Source organism: Chinchilla lanigera, unplaced genomic scaffold (assembly GCF_000276665.1).
Source record: "Chinchilla lanigera isolate Chin_1 unplaced genomic scaffold, ChiLan1.0 scaffold00118, whole genome shotgun sequence".
Taxonomy (NCBI): Eukaryota; Metazoa; Chordata; class Mammalia; order Rodentia; family Chinchillidae; genus Chinchilla; species Chinchilla lanigera.
Window position 1 is genome coordinate 3368952 of NW_004955519.1, and position 14568 is coordinate 3383519.

A 14568-nucleotide genomic window follows, 5' to 3' on the forward strand; every position below is an offset into this window, starting at 1 on the left:
GGCAGGTGGGACTTGGCACGCAAACCGGTTGAGTGTTTCCTGCAACCAGTGCCACCTGGAAGGAAAAAGAACTAGCCAGGGAATCTGTGATAAAAAAAAAATTCTGCAAGATTTATGAAATATGTTGAAGAAAACTGTAACTTATAGTTGCATATCAATTTTCTCTGATGTGGCATGCTGGGTCATATGTATACTATGTATTGGTTATTGTGTGCCAGACATTTGCTTTTCAGGTAGTAGCCATTAGTCATGTGTGGCTATTTAAATTTACATTTAGAGTAATTAAAATACAATAAAATTTAAAACTTTAATTCCTTTCTTGCTCTGGCCACATTTTACATGTACAAGGGCCACACACAGCTAGTGTATAGCATTTGGTCAGTGTAACGTAGAGCATCTTCATAGTCAAAGTTCTGTTACACAGTACTGCTTTGAGGTGTGTGCTGTATTATCTGACTCTTATTCACAAATAAACTGAGACCCAGACAGAGTAAATAGTATAACCAAGGACACACAGTGCATGAGGAACAGAACCAAGATTTAAATCCTCCAGTATAGTTCCAGAACTTTTGCTCTTTCCACTCTATGCTATTCTGCTTATTTTTTTTGGTTTTTCTCCGGTACCGGGAACCGAACTCACGACCTTGTGCTTGCCAGGCAGGCGCTTTTGCCGCTGAGCTAAATCCCCAGCCCCTATGCTATTCTGCTTATAAAGTAGGTTTGTAGCCAAGCGTGGTAGCACACACTGTCATCCCAGCACTCAGGAGGCTGAGCCAGAAGAATCACTACAAGTTCAAGGCCAGCCTGAACTGCACAGAGAGCCCGAATTGTCTCAACAAATAAATAGCCACTTTGTAATAAAACGCTATCACATCAAGACAGTTTTATAGTAATGAAACACATTTATACTTTAAAAAGGTGTTCAAGAAATGCACAATACCCTAAAAGTATGTCTTTCAATGTAACTGAAATATCAAAAACGTGGGCATGTTATCCTAAATCTTGTAATGTTCACATTTTTAATGGTTGAGTGATAGCCTCAACTGAGTTTTATCTCTTTACTGCTCCCCTTTAACTGTACACCAGTGTATTTTACTAGTTCTCTATTTCCTTTCAGTTTCCTTCGTTAGAACTATCGCTTTCCAGAGTTATATTACCATTGATGATTTAAATGAAAGTGTCAGTTCTCTATTAGGTAGCATCCCTTTGAGACACATGTAGGTCTTGCGCGTTGCTAAAGTATTTATTTTTGTGAGTATGGTAGAAGGCTTGGGATTCCAGGAAAGGATATGAGCTCTCTAGCCTAGAAAATTTGCATCTTTATTCTATATGAGTACTTTATCATTTGAGAAGAAAAGGAGGTGGTGTTCTGTTTTTGTTTTTCACCCTTTGCTTTGTCTCATTATTCCAAATGATACACCTATGTGGAAACATTGCACCTCAGAAAATATTAGTCATGTATGAAATGGCAGGAGCTAAAGAGATCTGTGTCCTTTTTGAGATTGCATGGTGCACATTGTTGTGCACATCTAGGTGCTGGAGATAGAAGATAAATCAGTTTCTTGGTTTTTAAAGAGCTTACAGTCTTAATGGGAAGACAGTGGCACAGAGATTATGCTACATTGACGTAATACAGAATTTCCTAGAGTTCCATAGGAACACTGTACCCAGTAGGGACACCATCTGAGAGAGGGTGTCTTCATTTTGGGAAAGAAGATTCTTAAGGGGGCTGAGAAAAGCTAAAGATACTCATGTTGTGATGGAGATTAAAGTAATACAGTATTACACTATGTTTTACCTTATGATTCAGAGGGAATACTAGAGAGAAATGTGTACGCAAAGAAAGGTTCAAACCAAAGCACTTTGAACAGCATAAAGAGATCTAACAGGGCTGGGGATTTAGCTCAGCGGCACAGCGGCTGCCTGGCAAGTGCAAGGTCATCAGTTTGGTTCCTGGTACCAGAAAAAAAAAAACAAAAAAAAAAAAAAGAGAGAGAGAGATCTAACACATATAAAAATTATGCTTTCCAAATCAATCTTCCTTCCCTCCCCTCCTCTCCCCTCCCCTCCCCTCCTCTCCCCTCCTCTTCCCTTTCCCCCCATCCCCTTCCTTCCCTTCCCTTCCCTTCCTTTCCCTTCCCTTCCCTTCCGTTCCCTTCTTTTGGTGCTGGGCATTAAACCTAGGGCTTTATGCAAGTTAAACATCCACTCTTCTACTGAGCTATTCTCCCAGCCCTTTTTGAAGTATTTAGTTTTATTATATTGTTGAACCTATAAAATAACTACAGTATATTCAGATCTTTTAGGAATAAAATTTGTTCTAAAAACTAAAATTGGGCTTCAGATAAAGCTCAGTGGGAGAGTGCTTGCTTAGCATTTATGAGACCATGGGGGCCAATCCTCCCCACCACCAAAAAAAATTAAAGTAATATATCCATATACAATAAAGCAAATAACTTCTTTGATTATCTGAATCATTTTGCCTTATTTTGTGGTAAAATAAATCATATTAATTTTGGCATTTTAACCATTTTAAGTGTACAGTTCTGTATACAGTGATAAGTGTATTCAGTGTTGTGCAGCAGATCTCTACAACTTTATCATATTGTAAAATTAAAACTCCAACCCATCAAACATTAATCCCCCCCCATACCAGCTGTTGGCAACCACCTTCCTACTTTCTGTTTCTATGATTTGGACTACTTTGGATGTTTTGTATGAGTGGAGTCATGTAGTATTTGTCCTTTTTTGCCTGGCTTATTTCACTTTGTATACTGTCCTCAAAGTTCATTCATGTTGTATAATGTGACAGAATCTCCTTTTTAAGGCTGCCTAATATGCCATTGTATATATATACCATGTTTTGTTAATAGTCACCTGTAGATAGACATTTAGATTGCATCTAGCTCTTGGCTACTGTGAATAATGTTGTAGTGAACACGTAGGTATAAATACCTCTTGGAAATCTTGCTTTCAATCTTAAGGGAATTTACCAAGAAGCAAGATCGCTGAATCATGTAGTAATTCTATTTTAAAATTTTTTTAGGGATCTCTGTACTATTTTTTATAATGAATACACCATTTTATATTCCCACCAACATTCCAAAAGGGTTCCATTTTTTCTGCATCCTCCACACTTGTTATGTTCTTTTCTTTTGGTAGTGGCCATCCTAATGACTGTGAGGTGATAAATGATTTGGCCTTTGAGAGACCTTCTCTAGCCTTTGAGTTTCCCATTCAGTCAACTTTGGTTCTTTACATCAGTGGCCCTGTGATTGTAGAAGGAACAGCATCAGCAAAATCTGGGGTCTTATTGGAAATGCAAATTCTTGGGCCCTACTCTAGACTTTTAGAAACTGGGAGTGGGGCCTGGTGTTTTAACAAGTGCTTCAGATTATTCTGATGTGTTTTCTCAGTGGATAAATACAAGGTAATTCATCTTTGCTGTTGTACATCCATTGATAAAAATTTTGCACAAAAGTATTGTTCTGCATTATCTGTACTCCAGTGTTATCATGATGGAAGAAAAAGCAAAGATATATAAGCTTCATCTTTCTTCTGTTTGACATTTTACCATTTAGATTATCTCCATGCCTTATATCAAAATCATGGAAGGATATAGTCTTTAATTTGTGAAATTGCAAATTGCCCTGAACACAAAAACAATGGGAAGATGATGATTGTACAGTGCTTATTAAGACTGACACTGAAAGAAAACCCAACTCAAAACAAATTTACATGTGAAGGAGACATAATGGTTATCATAATAGTTGACAGATGTTCAAGCTTTAGTCATTTTGATTTAGCAGCTCATCAGGATCTCAAGGATGTTTTCAAATTCATTCTAATGTTGACTCCAAACAGGGTGCAAAAGGGCTGCAGCCCTTTCAGGATACATGCCTGCACAACATTCTGTGGTCAAATGAATATGGAGATGCAGGAAAAGTGCTGTAACAGCAAAAGCAAGGATTGGAGTTATGCAGCTATAAGCCATAGAATGCGAAGGAAGAGAAAAAGACAGTCACTGAAGAATGAGGATTTTTTTCCAGTACTGGGGATTGAATTTAGGGATTGCCAAACTACATCCCAGCCCTTTTTATTTTTTTAAATTTTGAGATAGGTTCTTACTAAGTTGCCTAGGCTGACCTCAAGCTTGTTTTCCTCCGGCTTCAGTCCTCCTAGTAGCTGGAATTATAGGCATGCACCGCTGTGCTCAGAGGAAACTCATTTTCCAGAAGAAAATCTTCCCTGTGTCTTACCACCTCACAGTCAGTCATATGTTCATTCCTGAACTAATGCCTGTGTCCATGTGGTTACCAGTGTTGGTTGGCTTAGCCCTAGTCTTCACATTTTACTGCTTACTACTACTTACATTTTTAGGTAGGCAGTTATTTATGGTTTGAATTGTATGTGTTGGGACACTAATTCCTAGTACTTCAGAATATCACCTTGTTTGGAAATAGTGTCATAGACAGAGTTGGGATGAGGCCACACTAAAGTAGAGTGGGACTCTGATCCAAAGACCACTTTCCATATAAGAAGATGATCACATGAATATGCAAGGCAAGAACTCTACCACTGAGCCATATCCCCAGCCCAGTCACATGAATATGAAAACACACTGGGAAAATACTATGTGACAATAGGGAAGGATTTGAGTTATGCAGCTAGAAGCCAGGTAATGACAAAAATTGCCTGAAAATCACCAGAGGTTAGAAAGAGGCAAAGAAATATTCCCCTAGAAGTTTCAGATAGAGTGTAGACCTTCCAGGACCTTGATTTTGGATTTCCACCTTCCAGAACAGTGAAACAATAAATTTCTGTTGTTTGACGTGTTTGATGGGGCCGTAATCCATATGTCATGCTGCTGGGCTCTGATTTTGATGTGTTACATTCCCACTTGCTTGAATCACCAGTGGTACATGCATAACTGCATAACTATCCTCTTAGGCAATATGGGACAGTCCAATTAAATGATTCCATTACATTAGTTCCTTTTTTTAAAAAATTGAGAGAGTCATCAACGCAGAAAACAAAGAAAATAAGAATAGAAAATAGAAAATGAGGGGGATGGGGATTTTACTCAGCAGCACAGTGCCTGCCTGGCAAGCATGAGGTCATGAGTTTGATTCCCGGTACCGGAAAAAAAACAAGAAAATAGAAAATGACAAGATAGAGAAGCAAAATACAAACCCAAATGCCCAGTCTACTCAAGACATGTCCAGAGCACAAAGAGATGGAGGAAATTGGAAGCAAACCACTGGATTCCTCTGAAATGATAGCAGCAGATGCAAAAAAAAAAAAAAAAAAAATAGACGAGGCCATGGAAAAAATAATTTTAAAGGGGTAAAAAGAAATAGCAAGCAAAATGAAAGACATCAAAGTAGACACAGGTAAAAAATAGAGAAGCTCAGGAAAATGATGGAAACCATGAAATCCCAATATAGAAATGGAATCAGTGAAACAGATCCAAACAGAAATCCAGGAGATTAAAATCTCCATTGAAAGTATACACAGCTGATTGAAGGTAAGGATAGAATATCAGATCTAGAAGATATGATTGCAACTGGTGATGAGGAAAAGAAAGAGATCTTAAAAATAACAAGAGACCACAAAAATTAACCCAGCAGCTACAAGATGAAGCAAAAAAACATAAGATTGATTGGAGTTAGTAAGAAGGAGACAGTGCAAAAGACATAAAAACCTCTTCATAAAAATAATGGCAGAAAAATTTCACAAACGTGGATAAAGAATTTGACAAAATATAAATGAAGCATATAGAACTCCAAATAGCCACAATCATAAATCTACACCAAGGCATATAATAATCAAGATTCCAGAAAACACAATACCAAAATATTAAAAGTAGCTAGAGAAAAGTAAAACATCACCTATAAAGGAAAGCCCTTCAGAATCAGCAGACTTCTCAACACAAAGCCTCAAATCAAGAAGAGCTTGAAGTGAGGTATTTTAAACCTGAAAAAAAAAATCCTTCTATCCAACAAAATTGCCTTTCAAATCAATGGAGAAATTAGATAATGTCCATGACAAAGAGAAGTTGAAGAAATTTATGGCCACCAAGCCAGCCTACAGGGCTGGGGATATAACTCAGTGGCACAAGTGCCTGCCTGGCAAGCACAAGGTCCTGAGTTCAATTCCCAGTACCTAAAAACAAACAAACAAAAACAGCCTACAGAATGCTCTGAAAGATATATCAGAAAGATTTAACAAAGACTGCAAATAAAAGAACACCAACAGAAAGAAGCGACCAGACAGGGCAAACAAACAGAGGAAAAAGGGAACCAAAAACAGGAAAATAATATGATAAACATTACCTGTACATAACAGTTATAACCATCAATGTAAACGGTCTCAACTCACCATTCAAAAGAAACAGACTGGCAGAATGGATCAAGAACTAACAATATGCTGCATTACAAAAAAATTTCAATCAAAAATAAGTTCATAGAAAGTCAAAAGATGGAGAATAACTCACCATGGCTCAGGAACCCAGAATAAAGCAGGGGTAGCTATTCTATTTGCAGACAATGTAAACTTTAAGAGAGAATTGATCCAAAGAGACAAAGGTCACTATATACTTCTTAAGGGAAAATCCTAGAAGAAGAGATAACAATTATAAATTTATATGCACCAAACACCAGTGCACCCAACTATATCAAACAAATATTAACAGACATAAAAAACCAAGTAAACACTAACACAGTTGTAGTGCTGGACCTTAGTTCTCCACACTTACAAATAGATGGATCAACCAGAGAAAAAGTCAAGAAAGAAATATCAGAATTAAACCAATCCTGTGAACAAATGGACTTGGTAGATGTCCACAGAGTGTTCCACCCAAAAACAACAGAATACACATTCTCCTCAGCTGCACCTGAGTGATGGTCTCCAAAATAGACCACATATTAACCCACAAAACATGCTTAAATAAATGTAGAGGAATTAAAATCATCCCACGCATACTACCTGACTGTTATGGTTTGTGTCTGCATGTCCCCCCAAAGCCTCATGCAGTCGTGGGGTGGGCTTTTCGAGTTTATGATTGATCCATGATCCAGTGGTGGAATTATGGATGTGAGTGGTACACCCGCCCTGGGGCAGATAGTTTGCATATGTAAGGGAGGGAAAGAGGCTGCCTACTGCTCCTCCACCCTTTTGCTCTTGTTTCCTTTGCTGTTTTCTGTTGCCATGAATGTTTGCCCTCTGCCATGTGCCCTCTGCCATGTGCCTTGGAGTCAGCCAAGTATGTACTGAAACCTCCACAAACTGTAACCTAAATAAACCTTTCCTTCCCTAATATTGGGTGTTGGGTATTTTGTCCCAGCAATGAGAGGAAAGTAACGAAGACACTGACTGTAGCACAATGAAACTGGGAATCAGTGACAAAAGAAATCACAAAACTACATAAACACGTGGAAATTAACACACTTCTGAACATCCAATGGGTCACAGAGGAAATTAAAGACAAAATTAAACAGTGTATACAATTAAATGATAATGCCAGTAAAATATACTGAAACTTATGGGGTACAATGAAAGCAGACCTATGAGGGAAATTTACAGCATGAACTCCCACATCAGGAAAACAGAATGAGCTCAATTAAACGACCTCATGTTGAACTTCAAACTTCTAAGAAAAAGAACAAATCAAACCCAAAATTCAAATGAGGGAGGAAATTATAAAGTTAAGAGCAGAAAGTAATGCAGTTGAGACTAAGAACAATACAAAGAATGAAGTGAAAAGTTGGTTCTTTGATAGAATAAAAATAATTGATAAAGCATTAGCCAACCTAATCAAAAAGAGGAAAGAAAAAACTAATTCAAGCAATTAGGGATGGAAAGAGTGAAATCACAATGGATCCTACAAAAACCCAGATGATTAGCCATACCTACTATGAGAACCTACATTTTACTAAGTTAAAAACACAGAAGAGACAGATTCCTAGACACAGTTGGATTACCAAAACTAAATCAAGAAAATATAAAAATTATAAATAAACTAGTATCAGCCAATGAAATTGAAAATGTAATTAAAAACCTACAAGCAAGGAAAAGCCCAGGCCCTGAAAGATTAACTACAAGAAATTTAGAGAACTAATGCCCCTAAGGGTGAAACTTTTTAAGGAATTGAAAGAGAAGCAATACCTCCAAAATCATTCCTGGAACTATTATCTAGATTGCAAAAACAGAGAAGAACCCACCAAAAAAGAGAACTACAGGCCAATCTTCCTAATGAACATAGATGCAAAAATCCTCAAAAAGATACTACAGAACAGAGTGGAGCAAATCAAGAAGATTATACACCATAACCAATTAGGATTCATCTCAACGATGCAGGGATGTCTGAACATAGGCAAATCAATAAATGTAATACACCATTTTAATAGAACAAAGACAAAAGTCACATGAGCATCTCAATAGATGCAGAAAAACTATTTCACAAAATCCAGCATCCATTTGTGATAAAAACTGTACAGAAAATTTGAATGCATGCTCTCTACCTCAATCTGATAAAAGCTATCAAAGACAAACTAACAGCATTATACTAAATGGTCAAAAACTGAAAGCTTTCCATCTAAAATCAGAAACAAGACAAGGATGCCCACTATCACCATTCCAATTCTATATAGTTCTGGAAACAGTAGCCAGAGCAATTAGAAAAGAGCAAGAAATAAAAGGAATAAGGATAGCAAAGGAAGAAGCTAAATTATCATTGCAGATGAGATGATACTCTACATAGAAGACCCCTAAAACTCCACAAAAAGACTTAGGTTTAATAAGCAAATTTAGTAGTGTAGCTACAAAATCAACACTCAAAAGTTATTTCTATACACAAACAAGATAAAAGAAATTAGTGAAATCACACTTTTTAAAATAGCATCCAAAAATTGCAATATTTAGTTATCACTCTAACAAAGGAAGTAAAAGATGTATTCATTGAAAATTACAATACTCTGAAAAAGGAGATCAAAGAGGGTATCAGAAAATGGAAAGATATCCCCTGCTCATGGGTAGGAAGAACCAACAGAATGAAAATGGTCCTACTCCCTCAACTGTTATGTGATGCAATCTTCATGAAAATACCAGTAGCATACCTCATAGAACTAGAGAAAACATTCCTAAAATCCTTCTGGAACAAGAAGAGACTTAGAATAGCAAAAGCAATCCTGGGCAACAGAGACAAGTCAGGGATACTCATAATTCCTGACCTGAAACGATACTGCAATGTTACTGTGATAAAGTCAGCACATTACTGGCAAAAAACAAAACAAAACAAAACAAAAAAAACCCCTGAGGATCAGTGGAACAGAATAGAAGATGCAGATGCAACTGCAAGCACTCAGTCACCTTATCTTTGACAAAAGAGCCAAACACATCCACTGTAAGAAAGGTAATCTTTTTAATAAATGATGCTGGAAAAATTGGTTTTCCACATGCTGAAGGCTAAAACTAGACTCATGCCTATCACTGTGCACTACACTAAAGTCAAAATGGATCAAAGATCTAAATGTTAAAACATAAACACTAAATCTACTGGAAGAGAAAACAGGTAATATTTTTGAAAACTTAGGTGTAGGCAGAGACTTTATGAACAAAACCAAGACTGCAAGAAAAATAGTACAAAGAATCAACAAATGGTATCTCACCCTATAAAAAGGTTGGGACAACAAAAGATATGCCTAACAGTGAAAAGATAACCCACAGAATGGGAAAAACTTTTAGCCTATTGTCCCTCAGACAAAGGATGGGTATCTAAAACATATAAATAAATGAAAAAAATCAGGCCCCTCAAACTCAAAGACCCAATCCAAATATGGGCATCTGAGATGAAAACACATTTCTCAGATGAAGAAATACGAACATCAAATAAATACATGTACAAGTGTTCAACAACACCTCTCATTTGAGAGATGCAAATTAAAACAACACTAAGCTTCCTTCTCACCCCAGAAAGAAGGGATATTATGAAGAAATCAATCAATAATAAATCCTGGAGAGACTGTGGAGAAAGAGCAACTTTTCCACTGTTGGTGGGAGTGGTTCCACTATTGAAACCACTGTAGAAATCAGTGTGGAGATTCCTCAAAACTAAGATGGAAGGTCTCCTTTGACCCAGATATTCCTCTGCTGGATATCTTCCCAGAAGAATTAAAAAAAAATGTACCATAGTGATATATGTGCAGTCATGTTTATAGCAGTGCAGTTTGTAAAAACTAGATCTTGGAGGTATCCCAAACACTCATGAACCATGGAATGGATGAAGATGTGGTCTTTTTATACAGTGGAGTATTACTCAACCATAAAGAAGGATAAACTGGAGACTTTTATAGGTAAATGGATGAAACTAGAGACCAGACTCATAAGTGAAGTAAACCAGACACACACGTGCAAACATCATATTGTCTCCCTAGTGTGAGAAGCTGAAAGAGTAAATATGATCCAAAATGTACAATAGATACTGTAAAATGGGAAGAAACTGTTCAAAAAGAAAGAGTAACTGGGATGGGGGAAAGGAGAAAAGAAAGGGAAAAGCTATATATATATATATATATATATATGTGTATGTGTGTGTGTGTGTGTGTATATATATTTAATAGTTAAGATATTTATACTACTAATTTCTTTTAGTTGATTGAAAAGAAAGATTTCTGCTAATACTGTTTGGACAATTAAATGCCTGTATCTTGTACTGTTGAGTGACTAATTTAAAGATAACAAGACATAATGTGTTAATCACTGTTACCCTATAATTATCTTGTTTTGAAATTTTATTTTTTGTTTCCTTTATTTTTTTTTTTTTTTTTGGTTTTTCTCCAGTACCGGGAACCGATCTCACGACCTTGCGCTTGCCAGGCAGGCGCTTTTGCCACTGAGCTAAATCCCCAGCCCCTTTTGTTTCCTTTAAAATAAAACAAAAAACTATGATTAGAGGTCTCATTAAACCCAGCTATTCTCCTCCTGTGTATTTTCCCTGAAGAATTAAAAACATCATACGCAGCAATATATGTGCACCTATATTTGTAGCAGCACAGTTTGTCATAGCTAAATCTTGGAAACAACCCAAATGAGCATTGACCGAGGAATGGAAAAAAAAAGATTTTTTTTATATAGTAGGGTACTACTCAGCTACAAAGAATGATAAACTTAAGACTTTTATAGATAAGTGGATGCAAATTGAGACCATACTCATAAGTGAAGTAAATAAAATCCATACGTGTAAATATCGCATTGTCTCACTAGTACAAGAAGCTAAGCAAACAAATAAGATCCAACATTTAAAATAGATATTGTGAATTGGGAAGAAGCTGTTGAAAAGAAAAGAGAAACTAATGAGAGAAAGAGGAATGGAAGGAAGAGGGAAGGGATATGTATATATATACACACACACACACACAAGTTAGGATAATTATACAGCTAGTTTCTCTTAGTTCATTGAAAAGAAAGATTTATGCTAATATTGTCTGATCGTTATTTTATGCTTATATCTTATACTCTGAGTAACTACTATGAAGATAATAATGTACAATGTTATTTTTTGTTACTCTATTTGCATAAGTTGAAACTTGCATTTCTATTTTTCTTCTCTTTAAAAAAATAAAGTGAGAAAATCAAGGGCGTGTTGAAAGAAGGAAAACAGAATGTTTCCTGAGACTGTAATCAGACCATTGTTAGTGGTCAATGTATCCTCCCAAATATCTTTTGATTTTTATTAGGTTTTCCTCTATGTCATGTTACCATAGTTTTTTTTTTTTTTGGTTTTTTCTCCGGTACCGGGAACTGAACTCACGACCTTGCGCTTGCCAGGCAGGTGCTTTTGCTGCTGAGCTAAATCCCCAGCCCCATGTTACCATAGTTTCTAACTGGGATAATTTCAGTAGCTTCCCGACTATTTTCATGTCTTCACTCTTGCTTTCAGTCCGGCTCTCCAAATGGCAGCCACAGTCAAAGCATAAATCTCTGGAAAATCCATTTGTCATCTTTCCATTGTTTCAGTGTTCATTGAATGGCTTTCTACTACTTTTGAAATAAAGATCCATTTCCAAATGTGGCAAGTAGGGTAAGGTATCATCTAGCCTACTTTGGGAACCTAGCTAAGATTGTTGCCCACCCTTGTGAGTTCTGGCATCCCATTAGTTCTGCAGGCCTTTGCGCTTTTCCACGTAACTTCTGCACATGTTATTCCCATTACCTATGCATACTGTTCTCTCACCAGTTTTCCCATTAACTTATTTTTATGCCCATTCATCCTTCATATCTCAGTTCTTAATTTTATTTCCTCATGAAAATGTCTGAGCCTCCAAGACCAAGTCAAGATGCTCCCTAATATACAGTTCCATAGTATACCATGCTACTTTTTTCTAGTGATCATAATTATAATCCAGTAGCGAACCATTTATACATAGGCATTACAGTTAACACCAGTTTGAAAACATAGCTGTTACTCCAAAATGTGAAGTTGTCAGTAGTTTTCCTTTTGGACAGAGCTTGTTTTTAGACTTGATCACCTCTTTGCCCATATAGCATAGTGCTTTACACATAAGAGGTGTAAAACTAATATTAGTGTAATGTTTTTAAGGAGAACATGAACAAAATTAAATTCTGCTTTTTTTACCTTGTGCTGAATATCAAACCCAGGATGCTATGGATGCTAACCACACTACCACTGACCCAAACCCTTAGCACTGAAATGTAGTTTTAAGAGTTACAGGTAAACCTTGGGTGCTGGAGGGAAGAAGGTTTATTTTCGTATCACACTAAGGAGCCTGTGCTTCATTCTGTAGTCAGTGGTTCCAGGCTTTGGTCATGTGGGTGGGTGTAATTTTAAAGGTGGGGAGACCAACATAGAGTTCACAAGTGTTTGTTTTCCTAGCTGGAATATTAAAAATTGGTACTTTTACTATCATTGCATGAAACAAAAAATAAATCAATACTAAACATAAAATATAGAAAATGGATAATTTTAACTGAATAAATGTGGTTTCATAGGAAAACCACATTGTGTTTAATTTTTGCATTCTTGTAACACAACATGGAAGTGCACAGACTGACATAGTCAGTGAATCAATGTTTCATAGATAGGAAATTTTGAATGAATTTATGTTCACAGTTAGTGTGATCAAGTTTTTGTTTTATATAGATGACCTTGTCAGCTCTTTGGAGGCAGTATGTAAAGAGCAATGAGATTGTTAGAGTGGTTTAAGTGTAAGATGATGAATTGTTGATTGAAGTTAAAAGTCGTAAATATGAAGAAATGTGTTGCAGAGATTTAAGATGTATGATCAATTAGACTTTGCTTTAAATTCGTTAATTTGTATAGGGTGGGACAGAATCACTGGAGTTCAGTGTGTGTGTGTACACACATATATGCATAGATTTGCCCTTGATCTGAAGTGGAATCATGAGTGTTAGGGCCTGGCTATATGTAATTTTTAAAGTCACAAATGTGATCGTTATGAATTGAGAACCATGGATGGTCAGTGGAAGGAGAGAATACTCAAGAAGTCTTCCAGGTTTCTATTTTGGATTAGTGATATGCAAAATTTTGGAACAGGAGTAGCTTGACCTATTTCAATGAGTGTATTCCATTTCATAAAAACAGGTTTTTATTAAATGGGCTCAATTGAGTAAGAGCAATCTTCTTTCTCTACTTGAAATGACAATTTTGGTTCATCTCCATACCTTCTTTGGTACTTACTAGATACTGAAGTTTTAGGTATTAAAAAGTTTGTCATTTTAAAAATGAGATTATGTAAGAGGGCAAATAACATGATTTCAATAAGACCAGATAAATGCCAGAAGAAGAAATATACAAGATATGAGTGGAATCACCCTGAGTTCAGTCCAGCCTGGGCTACACAGTTGAGTTTGAGATCAGCTTGAATTACATAGCAAGATCTGTCTCAAAAAACCAAAAAAGAAAGAATCAGCCAGTCTGAGTGAAGAAAAGCACTACTAAAGGCCTCTAAAAGTAAGATTTAAAATGTTAATACATATCATATTCTTGGATGTGAAAACTAGATGTCACTTAACATATAAGTTCTCACTATGTTTATTTATAAATTTAATTCAATCCCAGTAAAAATACCAATAGGCTCTCTAAGGAGCAAGTCAAGCTGAATTGTAGAAAAATCTGCAAACCAGAAAAAATATGGAAACTCTGAAAAAGAAAAGCATTGAGGAAGTGGTATCCACCCTATTGGATATTAAAATACATAATAAAATGTAGGTAAATATTTGTGTCTAGTGCACTGATAGACACACACCACAGTAGAATAGAAAGTTCAGAAATAGGACCAGATGCATGTGAGAACTTGGTACATGATAAAATATTCCAGTTTAATGAAGAAAATATGTTCTTAGGAAATACGTTCTAGCCATCTAGAGAAGAGAATACCTACCATCAGAACAATTTGATATGGGTCAAAATTTTAACTAGAAGCAAAAACTGTTACATGAAAACAAGGGATAATCTCCTTATTCATTTGAAGTAGGGAAGATTTACCAATCTATGTCTTAAATTTCCAGAAGCTAGGAAGCTCAGTCATA